Genomic DNA, 12,274 nt, shown 5'->3' with positions numbered 1-12,274 from the left:
CTAGGAATCTGAAAAGGTAAGGAATGAAGGAAGTATAGGATGATAGCTGAGAGCTCACTCTAGTCTCAGACGAAACCTGTTAGGCAAAATTCCTGACCTCTCCGGACCTCAGGTTCTTCAACTGTGAAACGGGGACAATGATACTTTATAAGGTTCTACTGGGATTGGAAATAATGGATGTATAATGCCTGGCTCACATGACAAGATGCTCAATAAAAGGTGGTGGTTACTATTATCAGAAAGGCAAAGCTAAATTCAAGAAGTCGTTTTGGTGTAGCTGAAAAAATAGAAGATGTGGAACTAAAAAAAGCTCGAGTGAAATCTTGGTTATGCAACTTTCCAGCTCTGGTACATAGGCTAAATGATGTAATCTCCAAAGGCCTCAGTTTCCTCCTTGGTAAAACATGGATAATAACAGAAACTACCTAATTAGACACTGGATATAAAGGTTTAGCCCAGCATTGGCACAAAAGCACTCATCCATATGCTATAAACCATATTCTTTGAGTTTACACAACAGCTCAGGGTATGACTGATGGCTTCCTGTGACCTGGGCAGATTCTTTAAATTGTTTTCAGTTTTATTAAGGTATAAGTGACAAATAAAAATTTTACATATTCACACTGTGACATGATTATCACAATCAAGCTAATTAACATATCCACCACCTCACACAGTTACTTTTTGTGGTGAGAACACTTAAGATATACTCTCTTAGCAAATTTCAAGTATAAAATACCGTATTATTAACTGTAATCATGCTGTACATTAGGTCTCCAAAATTTATTCATCTTATAACTGCAAGTTTGTACCCTTTGATCAACATCTCCCCATTTCCCCAACAACCCTTCTACTCTCTCTGGAAAGCACCCTTCTATTCTCTCTGAGTTCAACTCTTTTAGATTCCACATATAACTGAGATCCTGCAGTATTGTCTTTCCGTGTCTGCCTTATTTCACTTAGCAGAATGTCCTCCACATTCAACCATGTTTTTGCAAATGTCACGATTTTCTTGTTTAAGGTTAAATAATATTCCTGTGTGTGTGTGTGTGTGTTGATTACTATAGCATTATAATTTTTTTTTTGAGACATGATCTCACTCTGTCAGCCAGGCTGGAGTACAGTGGCATGATCACGGCTCACTGCAGCCTCAATGCGATGCTTGGGCTCAAGTGATCCTCCCACCTTAGCCTCCTGAGTAGCTGGGACTACAGGTGCATGCCACCATGCCCAGCTAATTTTGGATTTTGTTTTTATAGAAACAGGGTTTCACTATGTTGCCCAGGTTGGTCTCGAACTCCTAAGTTTAAGCAATCCTCCTGCCTCAGCCTCCCAAACTGCTGGAATTACAGGTGTGAGTCACCATGTCCAGTCTATAATATTTGAAATCAGGTTGTGTGATACCTCCAACTTAGATCTTCTTGCTCAAGATTGCCTTAGTCATTTGGGGTCTTTCATGGTTCCACAGGAATTTTAGGATTATTTGTTCTATTTCTGTAATCAATGCCATTGGAATTTTGATAGGAATGGAATTAATTCTGTAGATCGCTTTGGGTAGTATGGACGTTTTGACAATATTGATTCTACTGGGCAGATTCTTTAAATGGCTTGGTGTGGACATAGCCTCAACTCTTTCCAGAACTAGGCATTAGAGATCTTGTTCAGCCAGGCAGGATTCTCATTTTTTACTCTGTCCACTGGCTTCACTGGCTCCTCTCAAAGGAGTTTTCCTCATGGCCAGGAGACAGGGAGTGACTTCAGTGTCCATGGCAAACCAGATTAGGGGGTGTCCTTCCGGCAGAAGGAATAATAACTATGTGCTTCCCTGGGGGCATGGCCTGCCCTCCTTGCTGAGGTGCAAAGCCAAGTAGCCTGGGAGATGAGCAGGCACACTCCTAGCTGCCAAGCAGTTTGCCCAAATGGTGGGAAGGCAGCTGCCCTGTTTAATGCACCTGGGGAAAAGGACTGATTGAGAAAAGTGCTAAATGGATGTGCTGGCCCCAGGATTCAGTTCTGGACCATGTTTTGGTTGTCTGAGGGCTCTGTACAGGATTTTCAAGGTTTGTAAGAGAATAGCTGTCCCTTGATTCCTCTGCCTCCTCTGCACTGTCTGAAAGATCTGAAGGAACACCGCAGAATGGCAGGCACTACACACAGAAGTCAGAGAGCACGGACTCAAGACTCCGGCCCTTCTCCTTCTTCCTAATTGTGTCACTACCAGCAAACAGTTCCACCTCTTTGAGTCTCAGTTTCCTCATCTATCAAATGGAGATAATATATATGTACTTTATAAGATCAAACTAAATGAGGCTGAGAAGGATGTAAGTGCTTATCACGCCTGGCACATGGCTTAAATAATAGTTTTAGCAGCCTTGCCCAAGCACTCTTTTGTCTGTGGGTGTGGCCCAGCACATACCTGGCCTTCAGTCTGTGTTTGCTCCCTCCCCTCTGTAGACTGGTCCTTCTTGGCTGCAGGGAGAGAGAGCTGTGAGACTGATCCTGAGGCTAGGGCTTCTTCACTACTTTCATCCCAGGGGATAAGCTGCAGTGACAGGATGCACTTAATATGTGCTTGAGGATTTCAACAAATCCTAACATGGCAAACAAAACAGAGAGATTTCTCTGGAAGCCCTTGCTGGGCATGTAAAATATCTATGATATTTTGAGATATCCTGAGGATATCTCATAAGATGAGAGAAAAGAAGAGTAATACTTATTATCTTCATTTAATAGATAAGGAAGCTGAAGCTCACAGGTGTGAAGTGACTTGTCTAAGGCCACCTGTACACTCTGCTTTACACTGGGTGCCCCCTCCCACCCACCCAGCACCACTCCTCTTCTCTCCCCAAGGAGGCTATCTTATCTCAGACTTCGGGCTCTGTCCTCTGACCTCTTGAAGGTCCGAGGGAAGGAGAAGCACAGGCGCTAAGAAGAGAGTGGGCCAGGCACAGTGCGGAACTCTCTCAGTCCCTTACCCAAACTGGAGCTAGACAGTCTCCTTCCTAAGCCTGACTCACAATTCTTCCCTGCTTAAAACCCTCCAGTGACTTTCCATTCAGAGCCATCAGGATAAAGTTCTGATTCATTCATGGCCACCTCTAGACTCAACTCCAGCCAGGGCACCCCCTCTGCACTGTGTTCAGCCCATGGAATTTCCATGGAGTGCTGCACCCCCCAAGCCTCCAGGCCTTCGCCGTGCTTCTCCACAAGCCCCCAGCCTCTCCCTGTCCACTCTTCTCCAAGTCATCTCCTGCATACCTTTCAAGCCTCAGCACCCTCCGCCCACTAGCCCTCTGGACCTACCACAGACTACTGCTACTAGTCCATTGTCAGCCATACCCATAAGCTTCCTGAGGGCAAGGACTGTGCCACTTCTGCTTTGTTATCTGGTGTCCAATTTATAGAAGATGCTCCATAAATATCTGCTAAATTAATGTAAAAATGAAAAAACTTTTCCTGGCTGAGGCAGGAGTATAAACTGAGCTGCACCAGACACAGCTGCACTGTGCCCCTACAGTGCTGACGAGAGAGAAAATCACAAGACCTTCTCTCTCTCATGCAGCTTTCAGTTCTCACACCATCCTTAGCTTATGGACAGACGCACAGTGGATTCCGCAAGCTCTTCAGAGCAAAGCGCTCATCCCCAGGCTCTTTAGCCTCCTTATGAAAATTCCAGCTATGGAGAAGGTCCAGGTGGGTGTAGGCCAATCCAGAATAGCCTTCAATTCTGATACCTTAACAACTACATCCATGGATGCCGATAGATGCCCGGTGGGTAAAAAGATCTCTGTGGACCCAGTACTTCCAACTTGACAATTCAAAGAAATTCACCAGATTTGTTGATAAATACTGCTGCTTTAGGTAAAAAGTCAATTATTATGCTACCCTGAGTTTAAAATTATTAACTTATGCCAGAAACATTTAGACATCATAAACTATGGACATTGACCCAAGGTGGCCATACTGCCAGGCGGGCCACTTGTGCTCTGTGAATGGCAATTTGTTCTCAGCTGGAGGAACCGCATCTTCATCCCCTCTCACCAGACTACTGGGCCGAACCCATTTCTTTGGGTTAGGTTTTGCCTGCTTTTGCTTCTCTATTACAGCATTAAAATGAAAATTCCCATAATGTGCCCCGGTCTTTGTGAAAACAGCTTTACAGAAAACTCTTGGCGGAGAAGAAAGCTGGCACCAGGCCCAACATTGCTAGTAACTCCTGTGTATGATTGCACCTGCTGAAGTACATGGCTGGGAAACCCATCCCCTCTTAAGCCACCAGAGGTAAACTGTCTTTCTGATGCTATTACAAAAAACTGCCTGAAAATGGAATCTTGACTGTGAAATTGCAGCGTGATGTTATGTATACAACTTTTGAAAAGAGCCATCCTGTTTTTTCTTCATAGGGTCAAAATCTCCCACTAATTTCATTTGGAACTTATGTATTTTCTTCCTTCGGCCAGAAATAAAGATATTCAGGCAAAAATGTGTGCTGCTCTGGCAGTAGAGTATGAACAGCATCACTACCTACCTGGTTTAATTTCTTTTTCCTGCTTGCATCTCTTCAGATTTTCCACTGTTGACTAATCAGTATGGGAATTCTAAGGAACCAGAAGAAAAGCAAAAATTAGAGCTATACATACTCTGGGATTATAAATTGAAACAATCTTTTGGGAAGACAAGTTGACAATACCTATTAACATGTTAAATGTGCACACATATCCTTTGGGGTGAAATTCCTGGACACGTCACATTCCTGAAATGTCCAGGAATTTATACTACAGATATATTTACCTAAGTAAAAAGATACTCAGTGAAACACTGTACAGTAGCAAAAGCAAGGGGGGAAAACAACTTAAATGTCTATTAATAGAAAAACAGTTAAATTATGGTGTATCAATACCATGAGAAACTATACAGCTATTTCAAAGAATGAAGGAGATTTCATTGTACTGATATGGGAAAATGTACATGCTTGATTGTTAAAAAGTATATTGTAAAATTGCATATATTATCATTTTTTAATTTAAAAAAATATTTACTTTTTTTTTAAATTTTAAGAGACAAGGTCTCACTCTGTCCCCAGGCTGGAGTATACTAGTGCGATCATAGCTCACTGTAGCCTCAAACTCCTGGCCTCAAGCAATCATCCACCCTTAGCTTCCTGAGTAGCTGAGATTACAGGTGTGAACTACTGTGTCCAGCTCAAATGTGAACGTGATTATTTATGTTTAGAAAAAAGAAAAAAGTGCAGCATTTGTGTACATGCACATTTTTAAAAAGTATACATACTTTACACTTTAAACAATTTTAAGTATACATAGAAAAGGGCAAACTGCAACCAATGGTTCTCCCTGGGAAATTTCTCTCTTTCGAAAAAAATTCTTCTCTTTTGAGAAACTGTGAGAAAAGAAATGAAAGACTTTCACTTTGTACATTATCTATTTCTGTTTTGATTGAAAACTTTTAAAGAGGCACGTAAAACTTTTAAAGAGGCATGTGTAACTTCCACATTCATTACACATGCTATGCAAAAAATTCTATATCTAGCTAACATATCAAGTGTGAGGGCAAAAGATATTTTCAAACAAAGACTGGGCAAGTTTACCATTCACAGGCCCCAAGAATACTCTCCAATAGAAAGGAAACTGAATACAGAAAATAAGTGAGGTTTTTAGAATCAATAATGAGCAAAGGAAGGAATAATCCAGCACCCTTCTTTACTCCCTCTCCCTCCTTTACTCTTGGTATAACTGACTCCTCTTCTCAGTTTTTTTTTTTTGAAATGGAGTCTCACTCTGTCACCCAGGCTAGAGTGCAACGGCACGATCTTGGCTCACTGCAACCTCTGCCTCCCAAGTTTAAGCGATTCTCCTGCCTCAGCCTCCCAAGTAGCTGGGACTACAGGCGCGTGCCACCGCACCCGGCTAATTTTTGTATTTTTTTAGTAGAGACGGGGTTTCACCATGTTGGCCAGGCTGATCTTGAAATCCTGACCTCAGGTGATCCACCCGCCTCGACCTCCCAAAGTGTTGGGATTACAGGCATGAGGCACCGCGCCCAGCCCTCTTCTCAGTTTCAATAGCACCTTTTCAAGGAAGACCCCAGCCACACTCTCCTCTTTCACTCCCCCTGCTTATTGACTTCTTAAAGTCACCAGTTGTGCTTGTAACTTCATGCAGGTAAAGGCCATGCCTGTTTTATTTAATATCATCCACCTATCACCTTGCCCAGTGCCTGGCGGGTATTAGGTTCTCAAAAAATACTGGCTAAATACGTGAAAAATTTATTGAAGGCTCAGCTCAAATGCTACTGCTCCTCCAATTTCTTAGGCTTTCTACAGGACTCTGTCCCTATCTTGGGGCATTTTCACAATGTGTTCATGTTATCTGAGTCTTTTTTTCCAACCTCAAAGTCTTATTTACCCTGACATTCCCCATAGCACCTTGCAGGATGCCTAACACATAAAGGGTTCTCAGCAGTAGATGAATCCATGCACACGCACAGGAAAATATAAATGATGGCCGCAGGCTCTAACCAACTGCAGATAGTAGTGACTGGAGCCCAGAACACAAGCACCTTTGAGATATGCAAACAAACATGAGACTCTGCCCAGGGAGAAATTAAAATTAGAGCTAAACTTGAAATACAGTGGTGTGGGTGGGGGGATTGGGAGACAGGCCCTTATTCAAAAACAGAGAAGTGAAATCACTGAGTGATGATTTATTTTAAGTGTGTTTTTCTGTACTATCTAGCTTTTCTTCCCTTAAACATATTCTAATTTTGCAATCAGAAAAAAAAATCCACAATAAATGTTATAAAAACAAACCAATGGAAAATCAGTGGCGATTTTAGACTACAAAAGTCACCCGTCCCTCTGTTTCCTTACTACAACTTTGGACTTCAGATTCAGGGCCCTCTCAGGTGGGGCCCATACATTTTGTGAGGAAGTGTTCTTTCCTCTGAAGCCACAGGGGATAGGAAGGTGCCAGAAATGAGTGCTTCAGCAGGGGCAGCTCTCAGTTGCTTCCTAATGCAAATGCTGGCAAAGCTCTCAGAGTCAGGAACTGTAGGGAGAGAGCAGAAGGAATCAACCCAGTGCAAGATCAGGACCATCACAAGATGCTGATCCAGTGTCTGGCATTTTAGAGCACTTGTGCATATTTCTTTCGCAGTACTTTTCACATGCCATTAAAATTATTCACTCCTCTGCCTATCTTCCCTTGATGGACAGAGAATTCCACAAGACCAGAGGGAGTGTCTTTACCCGGTCCTCTAGCCCAGTGCTTAGTACTAACAGGCTCTCAACGTACATTTATGGAATGTTAAAGGCCACACTGATAAAGTACTAAAACAGTACTAAAACTGACCTAGGTCCCTGGGACATAGTAAGAATACACCGAATACTTTCTTCAGTGCCATGAAGGGCCATTATTCAGTTCTGAAGAGCTAAGCTAAAACCTGTAATTTCTTGAAAGATTAAAAAGAGACTTTTTAGGAAAAGGGGCTTCCTCCAGTAAGAGCTGATGCATTATGTGTTCTAATCTGCAATTCATAATCAGTCAGCATAGGTGCCGATGGCAACTTCCAAAGAAACCATTCTTTGAAGGAGCAGTACTCCAAGTTTTCCTAAGGCATTTCTGAAGGATTTCCAGGAGGTAGTGAGCTCAGCCTAGGGTCATGATTAATAACCTGTTTCCCAGAACTTTAGATTTTCCACCTCAGTCTCCACTTAGGAATTCCTTCTGGCCCCTCGTGAAAGCACTTGGCAGAGTTAACTGGGCCAGTTCAGCTTCTTGTCTGTCACACCCAGCACATGCTACCAGCTTCTTCCTTAAGTGGCTGGGCCAGGGTCCTCTGGTCCCAAGAGAACAGCACCCACTTCTGCTTTTGGCCTCAGCACTGGCTGGCTGATGTGAGGTTCAGCATCACTTGACTGGGTGACAGGAAATAATGTTTGAAGAGCCAATATGGCAGCTCCAGGGTCCATCACAGGGGTTTCAAAATGATGAGTTCAAAGATAACTTCCAGTTTCTCATGCAAATGCCATCCTATGTCTGAGGGGGCAGATGCTTGTGTACACTGGCTGACATTCTCTTTCTGGAAATTGAGAGCAGCTAATCCTAAGCATGTATTTTTGTACCAAGTAAGTGCTTTATGAGCCCTATCTCATTTCATCCACATGGTACCCCTTTGAGGTCAGTATGACTGTGACCCCCCACTTGCCAGAAAAAGAAGTAGGTTCTATAAGGTGAAGTGATCAGTCTAGGATCTCCCGGCTAGGAGGTGGTGAGAGCAGAGCTCTTACCTGCTATCCCTTTCCAATTTCTCACCGAACTCTAGATTGTCTAAATTGAAAGAGATGGCGGACACCAACCAGACGCAGGGTTGCAAATTCCCACAGGGGCCAGGGGCCAGGGGCCAGGGAGGAGACTAGAGGGCACAAGTGATGGGGCAGGGGAATGCACAAATGGCAATGAACTGGAGAACACACCTGCCCAAAGGCATTCAAATTAAAACCAAAACACTACTCTGACTTCTGACTCAAGTTCACTCATCATCATTTAACAGATGGAGTGACTGAAATCCAGGGAGGTGATATGAAAAAGGCACTGCAGTATGGTGAAATATTCAAGGGCTTCGGGGATAGCCAGTTCTCATTGGGAACTCAAGCTCTATCCCCTGCCAGCTGTGAGACTCTGGGCAATCCACTGCACCTCTCTGTGCCTTTCTCATGTGTAAAATGGAGATGATCTCTGCCTCACATCATTGCTGTGAAGATTAACAGAAGTCAGCATATCCGAGATGCCCAGCCCTGTGTGTGGCATTTATTTCAGGAAGATACAAAAGCCAAATAGGATCTCTGGACACGTCTTTTCCACAACCTACCTCCACTCCCAAGATGCCCTAAACTCACTGCCGGGAGTGACTGAGGTGGGGTAGATCAGGAAACACACACTGATAACAGGAGCAGCTTTGACACACAAAACAAGAACTGAAAGCCGCCCTCATCTGGTACATGAAGGCCTAGTTGAGGAGTGTGAGGCATTCCATATTTCCACTCTCCACTTCCTGGCAGGGACCACAAAATCTAGGTACCTTCCTTCTGGAACATCACCTCCTCACTACTACCTTAGGAAAAAAGGTGGCTTTTTTGATTACCCCAAATCTCAAGATCCCGGGGGGGCTGGGATGAAGCAGAGGCGGCCCTGGCCTTCCCACTGCCCATGCCCATGAGTGGGTCCATGGCAGCAACAGTCCACCTTCGATGGGATGAAATGCTGGGGAAGACTGCAGCTTTAAGAAGTGCCAAGGGACTCCATCTCTACTACAAATACAAAAATTAGCCAGACGTGGTGGCAGACGCCTGTAAACCCAGCTACTCGAGAGGCTGAGGCAGAAGAATCACTTGAACAAAAACGGGAAGTGGAGGTTGCAGTGAGCCGAGATTGTGCCATTGCACTCCAGCCTGGCAGACAACCCTCCTGTTAACTAAAACCTTAATTCAAACAAATAGTTTCTAAATACCACAACTTCCTGAGGATTAGGGTCTCTGATGCGCTTAAAGATAAAAAAAAAAAAAGAAGAAAAAAAAAGAAAGAGAGAGAGAAAGAAAGCAAGAAAAAAAACCCCTTAATTAGTTAAGACCTGGCACCTTAGAAACTCAAAATTAAAGATCTGATGTCTTTTGCTTTTTTTTTTTTTTTGCACTCTGGCTGTGGCTATCCTTCCCTTGTGGCAGGAGGGGGTAGGTCTATGCTAAATGATGAAACAGGGGCAAATAGAGGGATTTTCCCCTTTCTTCTCCCTCTCTTGCCAAACTAGGAACTAGGATGGTGGGCTTTACATTTAAATTACGTCATGTCTCCTTTGTACCTACGTGCCAGGCTTTCTACTAGGCAATGGGGCATAGTGATGGGCTAGACAGACACGCAGAGAGGGTGCAGATGGTCTAGTGGAGACATGGGGAACTGAAGTTACGCCAGTAATTATGTAAATACAGTTCAGTCAAACATGAAGGGGTTCAGGATAATATGAGAGCCTATAAGTAGATGGTTGCCCTCAGTCAGTGACGGGAGGGAATAATACTGACCATCTAGTGCTCTGTAAAGGGTTGAGCATAAGATAGGGCCTAGTGCTTAAGAGATACTCAATAATGTCAATTCCTTCTTTCCGCTCTCCCCAAGTGTACGTGCTTGTGTATGCGTGTGCACATACACACACCACTGAGACTTTGTCTTTGTCTTTCTTCAAGAACACCTAACCTGAAAAAGACCCATAAAAACTCAGAAGTAACTTAATGTTGCCTGTTTTATGTCTTCTTTTAACTGTCCTCCAGGCACCCGGTTTTAGCTCTTCTGGGAAACCAAAAACCTAGGATACTTTGCTCCTAAAGCCATAAGGGCCCAACACAAAGGGAAAAGAAATACAGACAGTTCGTTTCATACTGAATTTGGAAATACAGAGATCATCTAGTTTTGTCCCCTCATTAGGTACAAATGAAGAAACAAGACCTAGAGAGTGTGAAACACTTGCCCAAGGTGACAGTTTCCTCGGGTGACCCTTCTAATATATGGTAGCTTTTTGTTTAAGCTGAAATCTTTCCCTGTTAGCTGTAACTTTTCAAATATACTTAACCTGCTAACGGGGGAGGTGGGCTCCCACACACTGCAAGCCATCTCAAGCCACCTAGGAACCCTCAGTTCAGGGACCCACCAAGTAAGGGACCTGGGTTTTCCTCTCTACAGAGTAGCTTGCTTAGTTTCAAACCCTGAAAACAGATACCAACAAATAAAACGCCTAAGGGCTTACATGTCCTGTTTATATTCTAGGCATAAACAGCAAATTTTTAAAAGGAAGCAATAAAAAGATCGCAAACCCAAGGTTAAAGATTCCCAACCCCTTTCCATCTTGGAGTTTTCCACATAGCTGCTGTAGCACTGGGTTTATATGTGATAAATTCATGAAGTCTGACCGTATCTGTAACTGAAATTTAACACAACAATCATATTCCTGAGGGGGAAGATCATGGGGAATTTTCACCACTTTCGGAGACTTTTCTTTCTAGAATGTTTAAAAATTATTATACCACCTTTGTAATCAGAAAAAAAGTAAGGGTTTTACAAACACCAATTTCTTAGGGAAGGTTTATTTCTTCACCTATATTTGGAACAAGGAGCTGCTTTTAAAGCTCTGAATACTCTGTCAAAGTTCTTTGGGTAAAAATGAAACGGCATCTGAATGGGGCCCATCTGTGAGACTTGAGGCTCCTGACTAGCCTTAGGCAGTTTCAGACAAGGCCATAATTTTCAGAGCAAGCTCACATATATCATTATATAAAAATAGACATTTTGTGGCCAACAGGCTGGAAAGCAAGCTCTCCAGAGAGCTCTGCCTCCAAGCTCTGCTTCTCCCTGGGGGTGGTGGGCAGGGGAGGAGAGTAAAGTTCTACTTACAAGAGCAAAAGTTTCCTCAAAATCCAGCGGTCCTCAGTCAGAAGCGGAGGCAGAATTTACGAAACCAGGATTCAAGGTTAGCAGTCCAGACCTGTGGTGCAGGCAGGATTCTCACTTTACCCCGCTCTCTGTCTCTTCCCCGTGTCTCCTAAATGAAAAGCACTTTGAGGTTTTAGTGGGTGTTTCCCATGTCTCGGGCCAAGTAAGTCCCCATTTGTTGTAATCCAATGCTCAGCCTGATGATGTCAACCACACAACTCACTCACTCAGTTTCCACCTCTCTGTCCACGGGAGAGATCCATTTCCTTTGGACAATGAGCCAGGGGGCTGTAACTGCATCCCAGGCCACCACGCTCGCCTAACATCCTTCCTTCAATTTTCAACCCTGCAGCTTTAGTGACAAAAGGTTTCCTATCCACTCACTGAGCCAGGGTTCCTGGGTAAATTCCTTTGCTTCTTAGTGGGTTGTCTGCTTTCCCATGTGTTTAATTCCTTTCTTTGGTATATAATATACTAGTTAAGGTGGAGATCTTCACCCCACCCCACACCTATCTCCTTCTTCCTGTCCAATTTTCCAAGTTGTTTAATTTCTCCCAAGTCTCCTAGGTACATGCTGGGCACAGTACATGAGTTTGTCCTTCATGTAGAGCAGGTGATGTGTGCCCACGGGGAAGGCTTGGAAACAGCACTGGTCTGTCCCCTGGGGAACTGGGTTCCGGTCTTGGTCAGGCTTTCAACTGAATGAATGACCTCAAGCAAGTTACATCCCTCTCTGGACCTCAGTTTCCCTATCAACAAAATGCTGGCTTTGCTGCTTTCCA

The 12,274-nt window shown here is 43.7% G+C and overlaps 1 protein-coding gene across 7 annotated transcripts in view; it reads right to left on the bottom strand.

Moving 5' to 3' along the window:
• PKIG (cAMP-dependent protein kinase inhibitor gamma) overlaps positions 1-12,274 on the bottom strand; it is a 90,842-nt gene that overhangs the window by 25,489 nt on the left and 53,079 nt on the right. For 3 of the 7 annotated variants that reach the window (XM_015148836.3, XM_015148834.3, XM_077948657.1), the window contains exons 2-3: positions 11,454-11,601; positions 4,529-4,598 (exon numbers count right to left, since the gene is read on the bottom strand). The exons of 1 other annotated variant lie outside the window; for it this stretch is intronic. The gene's annotated coding sequence lies outside the window, so the exon portion shown is untranslated. 7 annotated transcript variants of the gene reach the window in all.

Source organism: Macaca mulatta, chromosome 10 (assembly GCF_049350105.2).
Source record: "Macaca mulatta isolate MMU2019108-1 chromosome 10, T2T-MMU8v2.0, whole genome shotgun sequence".
Classification (NCBI taxonomy): Eukaryota; Metazoa; Chordata; class Mammalia; order Primates; family Cercopithecidae; genus Macaca; species Macaca mulatta.
Note: the sequence above shows the minus strand (reverse complement) of the source record. Positions and strands in the feature narration are given on the sequence as shown.